The following is a 13,506-nucleotide window of genomic DNA, read 5'->3' as shown; positions in this document are numbered from 1 at the left end:
GGATTGTTTCAGGAAGAGTTTCAAAATGTTCTCTTGATTTATATAAGGTCAAGAGGTCTGCCACAGTTTTCATAAAGTTTAAATTCTTACTGGTATGTGTTCAAGCATGCTAACGCTTTACCATTCAGAGCGAGGTGTTGCTTGGCAACCCTTTGTTGATTCTCTTTTCTTTTCTCTTTTGCAGGAAATAGGAAACCGTGCCGGGAGAGGATTTGGAGCCGGAAATTCAGAAACAGGAAGGAACGTCTGAAATGTGCTCCGGGGAGCAAGAACACAGCCGAAGACACTGAGTGAAGACAGGGAAGGAAGCAGGGTGGAGCGCTAAAGAGCTTCGGATGATCTGCCACCAAGGTCCGGAGTCAGGTGAGTGTTTAGGGTCTCCGGTTTTCTCACATGTGCATGTGAAGGTGATTTGGGCCTTAGATCTTTCCCAAGTATTTCACGTGTACATACCTACTGTCGTTGCTAGAACGGATGGGAACTCCATTTAGCTTTCTAGATTGGATCAAGCTATTGTACACTAAACCACACGCTTCGGTCCTACTGAACGGGTCCCGTTCGGCCCCCTTTGAGATATATAGAGGAACTCGGGCTATCTTTACACGGAAGCCAGTATGACTGACCGAGACCCCTCCACGGTGGATTGCACAGTACGTGCCTGGCTTAGGATTGCGGAGCGTATGGGTGTGGCCCTTTTGTATTCCCCACGCATGACCCTAGCGTATGACCCTAGATTAAGTATCACACGCAAAGAAATAGGACGCAAACTGCTCTCCAAACTAGCCCTTCATACATGGGGAGATTTGTACGTACAGGGACAGTTTCGTACAGCGGACCAATTTTTTGGGGAGCACGCACCCTCTGTTATGGACACGTTTCTTTACACGCGATTACGACAGAATATCAAAACCGTTACACCCGGGTTTCCGGACGAGCCGGAAGTCTTAGCGCCCTTGCATGCACTGCTTCAAAATGACACCCCGAAACACGTAGTCTCCTTGCTCTACAAACACGTGTATGCGACCTCCACACCCCCAGATCTACGAGCGAGACGTGATTGGGATGCAGACCTAGATTCCCCTCTCTCAGACGAACAATGGGAAGACAGCTGCTCACACACGACTTCAGTGACAGGAAATGCCCGCCTCCGACTGGTCCACTATAAGTTTTTGCACCGCCTCTATTACACCCCCGCCAAGCTGTGCCGCTTCGGACTGAGTGACAATGATCGATGCCTCAGATGCAAACGGACAGGGGCAGACTTTATTCACTTGGCATGGTCGTGCCCAGCTGTGGCCCTATACTGGGCGCGGGTGTTCGAGGCCATGTCTGCAATGATAGGGACGGAGGTCGAAATGTGTCCCAAAATTGCCCTACTAGGCCACTCCATCCCGGCGAATAAAAATCACCGGAAATTCTTCGCACTGGGTTTCCTGCTTGCGAAACGCCATGTGGCATGTAGATGGGGCCGTTGTCGTGCCCCCAAATTCAAATTGTGGCTGACTACTATGTCAACTTGGCAGGATCAACTCCATAATTACGCTGACGTACTGCCCCATAAATTGCGCCCCAAAGACCTATGGGGCCCACTCTCTGCCTATCTGCTTCGGGCCCAAACTAATGCTGAAGCTGGACTTGATGATCAGGAAGATGCAGGACAAGCTGTGCAACCCTCCGAGCTTCTAGGTGCGTCCTCTACACTGCCGACTGATGCTGCTGTTCCTCCCCTCCCCACCCTCTAGGTGCACTACGGGGTAGGAGATATTGATACCAATACAACTCCACCTGCGGTCCCAGGCGCCTTCATGCAAATTTATAATAGCGCACTCCACCTTCTCCCTGACTGACCGTAAGACGGGCATCTGACCCTCTCTGCATCAGCGCTCTACGCCCCTCTCTCCCCCCCCCCCCCCCCGGAGCTTTGCGCACAACATGGCTTTTCACAATGGACTATCTCACCAGTACACAGAAACGGGCACAGGTTACACACACACACCCCCCTCCCACCCCCCCCCCCCCCACGGGACATTCACGTCGGTCCCTTAAGACACAGAGTACGCACACCTCTAGCACACCTAGACCCGTGCTGGAGGAAGCATCACACCTTACTCTGCGCTAAAAGATCCTATTCACCACATCCCTCGACTGGAGATCATACAGGGAAAGGGGACTGACAGCCTTGGTTCTCGTAGTTCGTTATAGTAAAGTTTGGAGTTCAACAAAAAAGAGAAAATGAGACCTCAAGTGTTTAAGAATTGACATTACCTGGTTAGTTGCCTGTGGAATTACACCTCCTTTTACAGCTTTATAAGCTTTATATCGCGGCCGGCCCAGATGGGTTGTAGGCAGCATGCTGTGTTAACTTATTACTTCTATCATATGGTTATGAGGTATGATGAAACTACATACTACAGCTGCCGGCCTGCTTCCTCAGGTTGTAGGCGTCGAAGCTGTGTACTGATTACGTGACTTCAATAAAGGTCTTCCAAAAAAAAAAAAAAAAGTATTTCACGTGTACATGCCAAGACCGTTTACACATGCAGGAAATGCCTCCTGCCCCCCCCCCCAAAGGTCTTCGTATGTGACCGGGTTTTTCCCGACGCAAGGCATGGAAAGATCTGACCAATCTTGGAGTATGTACATGTGTTTCTGTTTCCAGGATCTTTCTGACGCGTCATAACCCTTCCAGTCAATTAAATACTGTAATCTACCATGTATACGTTTTGCATCTATAATGCGATTTTCTTCATATGCAATATTGTCTCCAACTACAACAGGTGGAGGAGGGTTGTCTTTTCGTGAGGAATGATGTAATGACTGATATTTTCCTACTTTTCTGGTGTTTCAGCTAGTTAGCTATAAAGTAATTACTCATCACAGTCCCTTCCCAGAATGCCTAAGAAGAAAACACCACATTCAGACTACCTATCTGAGAAAGGAATAACATAAATAACTAAAGATACTATAGATCATAGCTCAGAGGGTATGTATAGCAACGTCCTCCGACGAATCAGAATCAAATATCAAATCAGGTGAGCAACGTCTTCCGACAATCAACGCGCACTTACGCAAGCAACGCACCCTGGTGTGAATCAATATCAAATCAGCAACGTCTTCCGACGAATCAATATCATATCAGCAACGTCTTCCGATGAATGAAATATCAAATCAAGTCAGCAACGTCTTCCGACGTTCAACGCGCACTTACGCGAGCAACGCACCCTGGTGCGAATCACCAACACCTCCCGGTGAAAATCCGTACGTACCTCTTACGCTACGTTGAGTTGGTCTACCAGCAATTTAGGTATTCCTGCTTAGGAGCCGATTTCCCTTCCGAATCTACAATTACTCATTAGAGGGGAACTAGCACATCCCTCTGTAAGCACTTCGTAAAAAAGAGGCCGACCTTCTTCCACAGAGAATGACAAATGATATATTCTCCCATGTAGTCATCCCTAATCGTGAGCAGCGCACCTTCCCATCATCAGTTACCTGTAAGAAGGGAATCACCCATCCTTCTATACGACAGCAACTGGTTAAGAAGAACCCACACACCCTCTTAGTGACAACAAACAAATGGAATGAATGCAAATTGGGGTCTTTTATTACACAATGATGAAAGGACATAGAAAGAAATGACTTATTAATATACATACACACATATAGAACCTGAAAATAAAGGAATAATTAGATAAAATTAGTCATACATGGAAGACCTCACCATATTATTAGACATCTGCAATCTGAAGACTGGTCTGTCTCTCTTTCCCTCTTCGGTTGGGTCTGGACTCTCTGTTCCACAAACACGACTGCACGTCTGCACCGTGATGCTTCACCAGACCGCCAAAACCACCAGACAATCATCTCACCCTCACTTGGACCCGCTTTCACTAATATAGAACGTAGCTCTCTCTCGAAGCTTCTAGAAGAACCCGCCTACTGTTCTCATGAAATTCCTGTACCTGGCACACAACAGCAGCTGGCCAAGCGTTTGTTATGGCTCCAGCGCGAAGAGAGCACATTTCTCCGATAAACTAAAACATTGCCCTTCACCTAAAGAGGCTTAGCAGGATGGTGTCAGAAAAGAACATGGCATCGCTCGAGCATAGGCCTTTAGGCCCGAAAAAGAGCAAAAAACAGCATATAAGGGGACATAAAGCTGTCAAAGTCTATAGGCAAGCCCTGCCAACTAGGTGAAATAAAGGTCGGGAATGGACAAAACACCATACATGTTCGATTGACAGCAGCATATACTGAGATGGTGGTGGTCAACGGTCATAACCGAGCCAAAAAAGCACCAATACCTCAGTCACTTCAACGGATCATGTGGTTTGAGCAAAGATACATGAAAAACTGGGTGGATGGCATATTCCGAGGGCAAAGTTAATCTCATTGAAACTGGATTCAAAATGTTATTTATGGGAAAGGGGCCAATGAACAAGGGTTTTAGTTTCTTGGGGCTTTCAATCTGGATATTTCTGGTTGATAACCGGACGAGATCCCCTACTTTATAGGGTGGTGCTGGTGTTTTGTGTTTATCGACTGATAATTTGACCTTTTAGTTTATTTTTGGCTAAACTACGCTTGGCCTGTTCTTGAAATTCCCGCAATTCTGTTAATGTTTCGGTCACAGCAGGCATAAATCTGGAAGGATGGCAGGAATAGATCGTGGATGTAAGCCAGTTATAAAAAAAAAGGGGAACAGCCTAAAGCTGCATGATAGCTATTGTTGTATGAAAACTCTGCCAATGGTAGGACCTCATCCCAATGAGCCGATATAATGGAGGTTAGGCACCGTAGACTTTGTTCAAGGTATTGATTAACTTTTTCTGTCTGGCCGTCAGTCTCTGGGTGAAAAGCGGAGGATAATGCTATTTCAATTCCTAAATGTTTGCACAACTGACTCCAGAATTTTGAAACGAATTGAGGGCCCCTGTCAGAAATTATTTTACTGGGAAGGCCATGTAGTTTTACGATATGGTTTCAGAACACTTCACTAAATTCTGTAGCTGTTGGTAGTTTTTGTAATGGAATAAAGTGCCCCATTTTAGACAAAAGATCCACAACTACTAAAATTGCAGTGAAGTTATGGGATTTAGGCAAATCTGTGATGAAGTCCAAACTGATAGTATGCCAGGGAAGCAGAGGTATGGGCAATGGTTGTAGAAGACCTTTAGTGGGTGAATGGGAGGACTTTTGTCGTGCGCACACTGGGCAGGCTTTTATATATTGTTGGACGTCCTGTCTGGTGTTTTTCCACCAGAAATGCCGCTGACATAACTCTAAAGTTTTGTCGACCCCTGGATGTCCTGCTGTACTAACATCATGAGTCCATTATAATATCTGTTGTCGCAAGTTTTCTTGAGGGATAAACAGTTTATCCTTGTGGAAGAAGTAACCCTCATATGGTGTTTTGTTTCTGAGCTAGTCATTGCTGTTCATTTAACGTCTGAACACTCAATTTAACTTGGTCTAAAAAGGTGTCCGCTTGTGTGACTGCCACTATTTTTTCAGAAGGAATTATACTTTATGAATTCTTTGTTTCGCTAACATCCTTTTCACAAACGAATCTAGACAAAGTGTCAGACAGGAGTTGCTTTTGTTCAGGGCAGTATGTTATGATAAAAGCGAATTCACAAAAAAAAGTAACCAGCGCATCTGTCTGGGAGTGAGTGCCTTAACTGTGGTGAAAAACTGGAGATTTTTATGGTCTGAAAATATGGTAATTGTATGCTTTGCACCCAATAAATGGTGTCTATTCAAGAAAGACTGCTTTAATTGGCAACAACTTGCGTTCTGCAATGGTATAATTCTGTTCAGCTGGTAACAGTTTGCGCGAGTAGAAGGCAATTGGGTGTAAATGTCCAGTTGCAGCATCGTTTTGCATTAACACGCCTCCCAATGCAGTTTGGGAAGCGTCAGCCTCAACAAAGAATGATTTATCAGGGTCTGGGTGAATCAAAAAAGGTACTGATGTAAAAGCTTGCTTCAATTTAAAAAAAGCTTTTTCAGCGTCTGGGTTCCATTGAAATTTCTCACCCTTTCGAATAATAGTAATTGAGTGATAGGTGTCACTATCTCAGAAAATTTAGATATGAAGCTCCTATCAGAATTGGCAAAACCTAGTACTCGCTGCGTGTCTTTTACAGAAGAGGGAGTGGGCCAGTTTAAAATTGGTTCAACCTTTTTTGGGTCCATGATTATTCCTTCGAGAGAAAGCCAATAACCTAAAAATTTGACCTTATTTGTGTTAAATACACACTTTTCAAGTTCTACATACAAAGAATTGTCTCTTAATCTTTGTAGAACTGAGCGAACATGTGTAGTATGCTCTTCGTCAGTCTTGGAGAAGGCCAGTATGTCATCAATATATACGATGACACAGATATCAAGTAAATCATGTAGGACTTCATTGATGAAATACTGAAATGCTGCCGGGGCGTTACAGAGTCCGAATGGCATTACTGTATATTCGATATTTCGTGATTTCGTGCGAAAGGTGGTCTTCCATTCGTCTCCCTCCTTAATACGAACAAGGTGATACGCACTACGTAAACCCAATTTAGTATAAATACTTGATCCTTTGATTTGATTTAGCAAGACTGAGCTAAGAGGTAATGGATAACGATTTTTAATTGTTGCCTTGTTAACTGCACGGTAACCTATGCACCCCCTCAGATCGCCCGATTTTTTAGCTCCAAAGAAAAGTGGCGAAGAGACTGGTGACGTAGAGTGTCTAATAAAATCAATCTCTAACAGTTTGTTTAAGTATGTTCTCAAATATTGGTTTTCAGGCTCAGTTAAGGCGTATATCTTACTACAGGGTAAGACTGCACCAGGGATCAAGTCTACCCTTATAGTTGCTCAGACAGGATCAAAGACATCAGCATAGTCTTGATATTCGCTGGGTAACTGTGGAGAATCTTGTTGTAAGGCAGAACAAAATAATGGAGTTATGGGATCTTGAGTTTCCGAATAACAATGATTTCTGCAATAGGAGGAGTCAAAAGTGACAGTTCTTTTAATCCAATCTATTTTCGGATTATGTAGTTCTAACCAAGTACTCCCAGTATGACACCAAAAGTGGGTGTATCAATTTGATCAAAACAGTTTCTTCAGTGTGCCCATTTTCTCCAACTATGGTCAAAGGTTTGATATGAAACTTAATTGATCCAGAGGCTAAAGCTGAGCCGTCTACAGCTCTGACTGATTCTGGTTCAGATTTTGCAGCTCGAGTTATTCCTAATGTACTGGCTAATTCCAAATTAAAAAAATTGCCGGTAGCCCCAGAATCAATCAGAACAGCCAAGCTGCGTCTTTCTTGAGTTGTTATAATAAAGGTTACCCTAATGGTAAAGTGCTTCGGAGTACGATTAACAACATTAGTGGCATACTGTGAGATCTGTACTGAAGTTTGTGAGAAGTTGGCCTGGTATATGATGCTCAGTAGTTCTAGTGATCACCTTGTACCATGCCAAGCAACCCTTATGATGATCGGTTGTAAGTCAACCTTATAGACCAGTTATCCTAGTGGTAACGTGGACAAAGCAGTCTTAGGCTAAACTCTGAAAGGCATGTGAAGCAAGCTATTTTACCATACACAATCCCCTTGAATACCAAATGAAAGGACACCACACAGATATATATTGAAAATATATATATATATTTATTAACTACAAATGTCCCCAATACTCTTTATGAGCACAGAAGCACAAGCGTTAAAACAAAACACAGTTTAAATACACAAAAGTTGTACAATATGGATGAGGGCGGGTGGCCACTCAAACCATATATTAAGAAAGTGGTATAAGAGATACCAATCGAAAAGGAAGTAGGCCTAGGGCCTTGGGAATCGCTGGAGCTGATCAGGACTAGCAGTGACTAAGTCGGGAAAGGCCCCCCGGACTCGGGTGCAGTGCTTAAAGTGCACGCGTTCACCAATGCATTGTCTATGGTGCGTAAAAGTTACAAAGTTAGTGTTTTAGGAACCTTCTGAGTGACCTATAAGGATGAAACTTTAGACACAAGCACTAGAGGTGTGTACCAGTGTAGGAACACCGGCGTTGTTGAGTTACCTCACCCACAGGAAGCGGGTGCACAGGTGCGAAGTAGTGTCGGGTTTCGTCACGCAGGTTGATGGTGCTTGGAGCTGAAGATGCTGCAGGCGGCTCGATGTGAAGAGTTCCGGTGGATCCAAGGGTGGATCTGAAGTGGTGAAGACCTGAAAGCTGAGGGGACAATGTTCAAAGTCACTAGCCAGTGACTACCGTGGAACCAGATTGGAACCAGGCGATGTACTTCCATTCGGGCTGAAGTCTGCGCCCAGAACATTCTCGAAGTGCATGGCAGTGGTAGCGGCACACCTGAGGAAGAACCAGGTATTGGTCTACCCGTACCTGGACGACTGGTTGATCAAGGCCTCCTCCTTCTCGGAAGCTCAAGAGCACTTCCAGAAGGCTGCGTTCTCTTGAACAAGCTGGGGTTGCACATCAACATGTCCAAGTCTGTCCCGATTCCGGTCCAGTGCACACAGTACTTGGGAGCCTCCATCAATACGCTATCAGTAAGCGTGTCTCCTTCGGAGGAGAGACGATTATCACTCCTTCGGAAGGCTCAGGCTCTTATGACCGCTCCATCTACAACAGTGAGGACGGTGTCTTCTCTACTGGGGTCGATGGCCTCTTGTATCTTCCTCACGCCACACGCACGGCTGCACATGAGACCATTGCAGGAGTGCTTGGAGGATCAGTGGGATCAGAGGAGAGGGTCTTGGGACGACAAGATACGACTGTCTCTGCATGCTCTTCAGTCTCTGAAGTGGTGGTGTTCAGCGGAGAAACTCCTCAGAGGGGTTCCCTTCCACAAGGACATTCCTACACAGACGATCGTGACGGAAGCGTCTCTCCACGGCTGGGGGGCGCACTCCGGAGATTTACAGATACAAGGAACGTGGTCCCCGATGGAGTCCACGTATCACGTCAATTTCCTGGAACTCAGATCTGTACACTTGGCACTGAAGGCCTTTCACCCGTCCTTCTAGACCAACTCTCTGCTTGTACAGACGGACAATACGACCACGATGTATTACCTCAACAAGCAGTGGGGCTCGAGATCACGCACTCTGTCGCAGGAGGCGCAGGCGATCTGGCGCTGGCTTCTAGCCAGAGGACTGACGATAACGGCTACCCATCTGCCAGGTGTGCAGAATGTTCAGGTGGACGCACTGAGCAGACTGATTCAGGAAAACCACGAATGGGTCGTAAACGACGAAGTACTAGGAGAAGTCTTTGCAGACGTAGATCTGTTCGCCAACGCCGAAAACAGCAAATGCCGAGACTTCGCCTCCAGGTACTACCAGCAGGGGACACTGGGGAATGCGCTGTGGATCAACTGGTCGAACAGCTTTCTGTACGCTTTTCCACCCATTCCCCTGATTTCGGCGGTGCTCATCAAGCTGTCCCAGTCCAGGGCGCGGATGATCCTGATTGCCCCGGAATTGCCCAGGCAGTGGTGGTTCACGGACCTGCTTCACCGGTCTCTCCTTCCTCACATTAGGCTGCCGTGCCGGCCGGACCTTATCGCGAAGTTCGGGGGGCAGATGGTGCACCCCAACCTCTCGTGTTTGAGGTTGGCGGCATGGCTCCTGAGATAGTGCAATATGGCCATTTGAATCTACCAGAAGATTGTATGGACATACTGAAGGAGGCTAAGCGACCTTCCACTAGGACTTCATATGCTTACAAGTGGAAGAGATTCTGCATCTGATGCAAGTCCAAAAACTATGATCCAACAACATGTAAGGAAGAATACATCCTTCCGTATCTTCTGCATTTGGCGCAGTCTGGCCTTAATTTTCATTCCATTAAGGTTCATCTCGCTGCGCTGACTGCCTACAGGAAATGCCCTTCACAGACGTCCTTCTTCCAGATCCCTGTGATCAAGGATTTTTTGGAAGGCTTGAAGAAAGTGTTCCCCCCCTGAATGTGGTGCTGTCCAGATTGATGAAGGAGCCTTTTGAACCTATTCATAAGGCTTTGTTGCAGCACCTGTCCTGGAAGGCGGCGTTCCTCGTGGCCATCACATCGGTGAAATTCAGGCGTTCTGTTGCCAAGGATCTTATACTGTATTTCATGCTGCTAAGGTTGTTTTGCGAACTCACCCTAAATTTCTTCCAATGGTTATCTCTGATTTCCATGTTAACTAGACCTTAACTTTAGCTACGTTTTTTCAGAATCCTTCATCTCCAGCGGAAAAGTCTCTGCATTCCCTGGATGTTAGGAGGGTATTGAAAGTTTATCTGGATAAGACCAAAGATATTCGTAGGTCAGACCAATTGTTTGTCAATTATGGATCCATCAGGACCGGTCTTGCTACCTCAAAACAGTCCATCTTGAGGTGGATTGTGTCCTGTATACAATTGTGTTACCAGAAGGCTAATAAGACCTTAGGGGGTAAACCTAAGGCTCATTCCACCAGGGGCAAAGCTGCCACAACTGCTTTGCTACGTAATGTTCCAATTGCAGAAATCTGCAAGGCGGCCACTTGGAAGTCGGTTCATAGCTTTGCTAAGCATTACTGTCTGGACACTGATGCCAGGACAGACGCTCAGGTTGGGCAGGCTTCGCTGCGAAAGCTGTTCGCACAGTAGTGGTGTTATTTCTCTTCTCTCCACCGCTGCTTTGGTGTGGGGATGGGCTTGCCATTCTATTCACTAGATTATGACTATACACAGAGATCCCCTACTACAGAAGGAGTAGTTTCTGTCCTGTAACTCCAGTTCTGTAGTAGGGGTATCTCTGTTATAGTCATAAGCGCCCGCCCTCCTCCCCGGTGGAGAAAGATATTCATGTAAGGAATGCTACAGGTCTGGGGTGTTACGCCTTCAAAAAGAACTGAAAGTAAAAGTGACCTGCTGTGCATTCTGGGATACTGAGAGGGTTCTGGAAAGTTCTCTTAAAGGCACAGTATCCTGTACTGAGCCACATAATGTTATGGGGCTTGTCTGTCCACTCCTTCCTCTCTATCATCCCAGAGGCTTTTGCTGGTAAAGGAAAGTTTTTCTCTGTGGAAAAAACTGGACAGGCTGTGCTGTTTGTGGGTTTTTGGTGGAATTTCTAGTTGAAGTACTGGACAGTGTAGCCTGTGGATATAGGCTGCATTATCTGTCTTTAAATTCTCTCTTAAGTGTCGGTGCAGGTCTGCATTTTTGATGATTTAAGAGATTATTTTTGATTGCTCACGCACATGGGCGGGACTATTCACTAGATTATGACTATAACAGAGATACCCCTACTGGCAGAAGAACAACACTGACATACATTTCGTGGCACCGTCTTTAAAATGACGTACACATTAGGAATGGCATTTCGTTCTGCTGGAATAATAACACAAGTTATCTTGCACTCTGCTATGATGTTGCATAGATCTTTGGCTGCAATGCATTCCATGTTTCATTCAAACGTGCTTTCTACAGGGCACATATATTATTTGCTGCTGTAGAGAAATAATGCTCCTGTGTACTGTGGCAGACTCCGAAATATTGAAAAACGTCATGATTTCTCTTTCAGCATTTCCTAGTAAAATCTTTCACTTTTTGACTCCTACATTTAGCAGAAACATAACTTAGTACCATTAAAATAGTTGTGATGGGGAACATTCATATGCGGTTAGGACTGGCTCGACCAGAGTGCTTGCTGACTTGGAGGAGTATGGAGTTGACCACCTTGCCTGGTTCGGTGTGGAACCAAGCCAGCAATGCTTTGCTACAGTCTCATTTGCCCTGATAGCTGGTCAACAATTTGAGGAGGCGGAGGTGAAGAGCTGTCTAAGTGTGCCATGAAGCAGGCATTTCAGTACATCCCTGAGAATTGAGCTTTGAGTCATGTAGTGTTCCTCTTATACCACGTGCAATTCACCCTCCAAAGACTGAATAATTCCTGGGTGTGAAGAGCGGCTGATTCGGATAGGGTGCTTGATAGTTTACCAGAAACTCATGGTTCGAGGTATATGATAGTACACTGTGCATTAGATCGGCACCTGGTGTTGGGCTCGGATGATTGCAGGTTGTTGTCTTCTTGGAAGAAGTCTTTGTTAGTCCCGATAGGTGACTCCTCCCTTGGGCAATACTGCGCATGGGCATCAGCTACATCCTCAGATTGTTTTTTTTCCGCCACTGGGTTTGGATGAAAGTTTCTCCGCTCCGGCCAGAAACTGTTTTTCTGCAACTTCGACGCTCAGACCTTCATAAAACATATACTACTTGCCTTCGACATAGACTGCGGCACCTTTTGACAACGAACTTTCCATTCCGGTCATCCAAGTGGGCCCTTGGGCCTATCGACGCCGTGCGGCCTGCACCATGTGGAAAGGACCATTCCGAAAATGCCCTAAATGTCAAGCAAAGTTTCCACATAGCGACCACCACAAGGTTTGTAACCTCTGCCTGTCGCCGGACCACAACGAGTCGACTTGCACAGCCTGTGCTTCCTTCCGCTCGAAGAAAACCATCCTAGACCGGAGTGCCCGTCGACACGAGATGAGGAGGACAGCTCCAGCACCGGAAGACATCTTCGACGACGAGGTTCTACTCGTTCCCAAAGAAGACTCACTGGATCTCCTGATTGTCTCCGAGGCAGATGACTCTGACGACTCCATTCCATCGGGTCAGCGCGTGAGTACTACTGCCCCGGCCACACATACGCCCAAACAGAAGGCAAAGGTCAGCACTCCGCCCGCTGGGCCCAGTCGAGACCAATCATCTACTTCAAAAGTCCCGCCTTCAGACTCGACTCTGAAGAAATCTTCCACGCCTTCCGGTCCCTCGACACCGACCAAGAGTCTTCCGTCGGCTCCGAAAAAATTTCCTCCGCCTTCTGGTGCCTCGTCACCGAGCAAGACTCCGTCGGCACCGAAGCCAAAACACCCTTCGGCTCCGACACCGAAAGAAGTGCCGAAACCGAAACCTGTTCCGGTCCCGATACCGAAACCAAAAGACGTACCTGCTCCGAAGCCGCACACGGTGCCAAAAGACACACAACCTGATTCTGAGGCAGACCGTCTTTTGAAACACGGCGCCGGGAACTACAGGAGGGGGAATGCGGTTAGTCAGGTGTATCCGCCTGTCTATGTTGTCAAGCGCTACTGCGCTAAATCTTCTCCTCCCGGTTTTGGCCTCCATTTGAACACTAATGAGAGACTGCCAACCACGCGAGTAACGCTTATTTCTCTACACATCGGTTTTCCATCCGAGTGGCCAAATCACTCTTTTTCGTTCCATAGCTTATGAGGCCCTGAAGATTCGCAGTCTGTTCCCTGCGATGAAACACGTGTTGGCCAGTACAGAGGAACATTAAACCGGTGTTATACACCAAGAACTCTACTTCTTTTGAACTTTATTATTGTATCAATTGGTCGACCTACTTAAGATTGATGTGCTAAGTTTATTTCTCTCATTTGAAACTGTAAATCACCTAGAAATTACTGCTTCTCTCCAGTGCAGGGGCTCTG

At 46.2% G+C, this 13,506-nt stretch overlaps 1 long non-coding RNA gene across 1 annotated transcript in view; it reads left to right on the top strand.

The window, feature by feature from the left end:
- The first annotated feature begins 207 nt into the window (after positions 1 to 207).
- The window catches only part of LOC147737695 (uncharacterized), a 43,146-nt gene continuing 29,847 nt past the window's right edge, over positions 208 to 13,506 (top strand). The window contains exon 1 of the long non-coding RNA XR_015299349.1: positions 208 to 363. This is a non-coding gene — a long non-coding RNA (uncharacterized LOC147737695). The remainder of the gene's footprint in view (positions 364 to 13,506) is intronic.

Source organism: Lissotriton vulgaris, chromosome 1_1, assembly GCF_964263255.1.
Source record: "Lissotriton vulgaris chromosome 1_1, aLisVul1.2, whole genome shotgun sequence".
Taxonomy (NCBI): domain Eukaryota; kingdom Metazoa; phylum Chordata; class Amphibia; order Caudata; family Salamandridae; genus Lissotriton; species Lissotriton vulgaris.
This window is presented reverse-complemented; position numbering and strand designations above follow the sequence as displayed.